Genomic DNA, 4,779 nt, shown 5'->3' with positions numbered 1-4,779 from the left:
AATCCTTAGGATAACATTTAGCAACAATGGCCATATCCTCAATATCAAAAAGGCATCACTATTATAATAAGAAGTTGAAAGAGTCTTACTATGTGTGTCCACATGAGTAGTTTGTTAAGGACATTCCTCCTCCATATATATACCATCATCCTCCATATTACCTTTACTCCTCACAACTAGGTCTTTAAAACCTTCTCCAGGAGAAGTGCAAACCTCTACAAAAATAATTTCACCTTCCTCCAATGGGTTATCATTCCTCTCACAATCTATATGAGCCATTTGAATGTAAACATTAACTTCACTTTCCTTTTCCTGTTCAATAGCGAGAATGTTAGGAAGAGAAATACCATTCAAATATACTAAATTTTTGTTAGTCATACAAAGAATGATGGGCTCAACATTAGTAGGATTTTGAATGTTAATGATAGGTAAACCTTGAGCCACAATATTCTCAAATTCAATAAGGGAAATAGAAGAAGTTTTATCACTAACTTCACAATCATGATTCAAAAGAACAGTATTGATAATAGTCGGTTGAAGAACATCAATAGCTAAAATCAATGGCTCCTTAATAATTTGGGATGGATTAAAGCCCCCCCCAATTCATTTTTTTCAAAGAATCCTTCTCTTTGCGATGATGTGGGTGCTTCCAAAAACAATAGTTAATACCATGACCGTGCATCTTGTAAAAATAACAAAATATAGGTCATTTTCAAAGTTAACATCTTGGAAATAACCATTCTCATTTGTATGTTTCTTATAACATCCAATTCAACCAAAACCAGAGCCACATAAGGCCTCGACATAGAAGCTGTGGCTTGGTCCATTTACAACGTTCGTCCAAAGATAGAAGCGAAACTAAATAGGATTTGATGATTAAAAAAATGAAGTCTCAAATTAGGAAAGGAAATCTAAACCAGGTCAATCAGAGATTCCTCCCTAATGTAAAAATTTGGAGTTCATTGAAATAGACGCATTTGACATGCTTGTATGTAATAAGATATCCTAGCAAATATGCGGCTATAATCAAGATCATTAGAAAGTTGGATAACAACATGTCATTGGTCAAGTAACCCAATATGTAATGATCCAGAAAGCTTTATGTCAAGAAAAAATTTACATATAACATCAAAATTTGGCCGCCTCAGAATAAATTTACCCACCAACATTAAAGCATAAGGAGCAGCCAACTGGTTGAAAGATGAATGAATGAAGTTCAGTTTAGGAGAAGCAGATGAAGAACCAGCTACCATATCCTTAAAAGAACGAGTTTTCCCCTCAAAAATAGAGATGATGATGGGTTTGGGTTCGATGACGACGGGTGGTCATTTCCAAACATGAAAAAATAAATAGGAATCCTCAAAACAAATGAAGGAATTAAAACAAAATAATCAAAGCAAAGGAAATCGATCGAGAAACTAAAAGAAAATAAGCGAGGAGGGTAAAAATCAAGCGCTCGGGAAGGAACCCTAAATCTCCTATGAATCACCAAGAATGCAAGTGCGGAGAGAGATGTTATGAGCGAGAGGAGGAATTACATTTATCTTCTCTGCTTAGATGTTAAGGTATTGGGTATTTCATGTTATCACGTGAAGTCAACTTAATTTTTTTATTAAGCCCGTTATAACTTTTATTTACTTACCTAACTTTATTAAGAATATTAGTTTAGTGATCAATGATTATGTTAGAGCTTTACATTATATTTATACTCCGACATGCTCTAAAAAGACAAGCTTAGGAAGATTTCTTGCAAACAGATCTAGTTCTAAGAAATTTACCATTAAATGATGAATTACCATATGAGAAGATCATAAATCTTGAATTAAAAGATAGTTCTACTTGGTTGTTTTACTTTAGTGGACCTAGTTTTGTTAAATAAATAAAAGACTAAGAAATTATTTTCTAGGGAAAGCTTGAATTAATATATGGTTTATTGCAAGGGGTAGACACTTATTATATTACTTTCTATCCAAACATTGTATGAACAACCAGGCTGAGTATAAGGCACTAATTAATAGTGAATAGAAACTACTTGAAGGTTCAAAAGGAACCCTATGATAAGGAGGTGGGGTGGTGAATATGTTCATTTAATTTTTTTCTTGAAAAAAATAATGAAATATGCGAAAGCATTCAAAACTAAACTTAAAAGCAAATAACTTTTTTCTTTTACTTTAGGAAGAAAGATAACTTGTTTGTTTTTCTTTTTAAATTTTTGTTAAAAAAATAATCAACAAAATCCTTTTTCACAAATATAATCAATTTAAAACCATAGTGTTATAAATGTAATTGCAAGTAAACTATAGAAAAGTAAGAATGCCCAAATAAAATTTTATAGTGGTTTGGACAATTGAACTACATCCTCTCTTAAAGGCCCATCTAATTTGGTATTACACTAAACGTGATTCTCATTAAGCAAATAACTTGGAAGAGAATCCCTTTTTTCTTTCCATACAAAGAGAAAAATCTTTAAAGTCCCCAAAGAATATCCCCTCTTGCCTCCTCAACGTAGTTTAGATGTGATCCCTCCTTTTTGAAAGTTTAAGGGGAGTGAATTTGTGTTTTTTTAAAAAACTGTTATTTTCATTTTTTTTTTAAACATAATTACTAAATTCAAATCTTAAAATTGAAAAATATATCTAACAATGATAAAGCTAGTCAATATATGAATTTTTATGTTTTGACTGATTAGAAACAAAAATAAAAAATATATTTTTTACAAAATAAGTCCAATCCAATCACATCATTACTAAAGCAATTTGTAAGAAAATAAATTATAGAGAATATAAAATTTAGAAATCAGAATGCATACGAAATAGATATAGAATGAACACACTAGATTTTATAGTAATTCAGTCAAATAATGGCATACATCCACTCTCAGAGTTTTCCTATTTGGGTATTGCACTAAATCTTTAGTGTCTCCCCTTTAACACCCACAACAAGGAAGAAAATCTCTTAAAAGAATCACTTCCACCAACCCAGTACGGTGGAGAACCAAAATCCTTTTTACCCTCCTTATAAGGAAGATAACCTTGGAAACTTTTTTTACTTTCTTATTGCAAATCTAGGCTAAAGTACAATGATTTTGATGATAACAAACTTTATTATTCCTTGACAACTACCATTCATGCTTTTTTTTAAGTGTTCAGCTTACTATCCTTTCAATTCCACAAGGTCGCTTTGAACATCAATCAGCTCATGATCAGTAGACTATGATTGAGTCATTCTGTACTTTCTATTTCAATGCATTTTTTTCTTTTCTTGAGTCAAATATACCTTGGAGGATCCCGAATCTATGTAACCTTGCACACACACACACTACAAGGGAGAAATTTAGTGAGTTAGAGTTATTCTATTTTTGATCATATTGTATAGAATGATTTTATATCATCATCGACGATCAGTCAAAAATAGAAACCCTAATTAGGGCATATTGGTCATATAAACTTGCTTAAACAAATCATCTTGGAAAATAATCTCAATGTCCTGGAAAATAATCCCATCTTCTTGGATAATATGCTCAAATGAAAATACTCAGCTACCAAACTCATTTAGAAAAAAATTAGTTTTTTGAATTTTGTTCTAATCATACAAGCTGGTCGAATATCATCTTGGACGATTCACTATAACCATGCTTAAATTACTTAGGTGATTAAGGAAAGTAATTAAGGTTAGATTGATTGATTATATCATCCTAGATGATCATGGAATCATCTAGGACAATCTACATAAAAAAACTTAGTTCTTTTAGACGTCTCGAACAATCTGTAAGATGATATTATATGATTTTAAACTAATCGTATGAAATAATATCCACATTAACATGGATGTTTAGTTATCTTTCTATATCATCCTAATTTATCTCTTGGATGTTTCTAACTATCTACTAGATGATAATATATGATTCTAAACTAATAATATGTGATGATGAAAAACCATCCTAGACGATCAAAATAGACATTGCGTTCTAATCGTACAGCAAACCCATATCATCCTAGCTAGAAGGGCTGAATTAAAATAATTGTAGAGGACGATCTATTGATTATCCTGGACAATCTTTGACTGAAAGTTAAAAACTATGGCATTTTTTATGGTCTTCTATTTAAGCTCTCTTAATTATTAAAAAAAGTATCTTTTGTTGTTGTCCTGAACTGAGAAGAGCTTATATAAGGAGAATGCGAGCTTAGGAGAGAGGGAGAGGATCTTATGAGGTGGAGTTTATGAGGTGTTCACAAAGGGTGCTCCAAGCAAGGATTCAAGTAATCTTCTCGAATCATCATCCTTGGCTCATTGGTGGCTCTTTGGAGGTCTTCATCAGTACTAGATTAAGGTTCTCTGCCTGGTTCATGAGGAAGTAAAAGGAGTTGGGGTTCCCTGCTTGCTTTAGGAGGAAGAAAAAAGAGTCTGGGTTCTCTGCCTCATCAAGGTTAGTGAAAAAGATTTTGTAAGGGCTTCTCCGCCTGGATATGGGTGCAAGAGGAGATATACTATATTTTTAGTGTAATACTTGGAGGAGAGGCTATGGGGAGTGGACTTATGTCAAGTTGATCGAGCCACTTTCAAAGTCTGATGTATTCTTTTCGTTTTATTCCTGCACTTTATTTTTAGCACTTTAATATTCTTTTGTTGAACTTGTTTATTTTAAAATATTAAAAAAGGTTCCAAAAAGATATTCCTTTTGTTTATGAATTTTTACCCCCCTCTTAGTTAGCCTCGGGATAGTTCATAAGGGCTTAAATTTCCTAATAAACTTTCACCTCATAGTGAAGCCAACGAACC

Source organism: Dendrobium catenatum, unplaced genomic scaffold (genome assembly GCF_001605985.2).
Source record: "Dendrobium catenatum unplaced genomic scaffold, ASM160598v2 fragScaff_scaffold_1221, whole genome shotgun sequence".
In the NCBI taxonomy this organism is placed as follows: Eukaryota; Viridiplantae; Streptophyta; class Magnoliopsida; order Asparagales; family Orchidaceae; genus Dendrobium; species Dendrobium catenatum.
The sequence above is the reverse complement of the archived record's forward strand: the minus strand, read 5'-3'. Positions refer to the sequence as shown.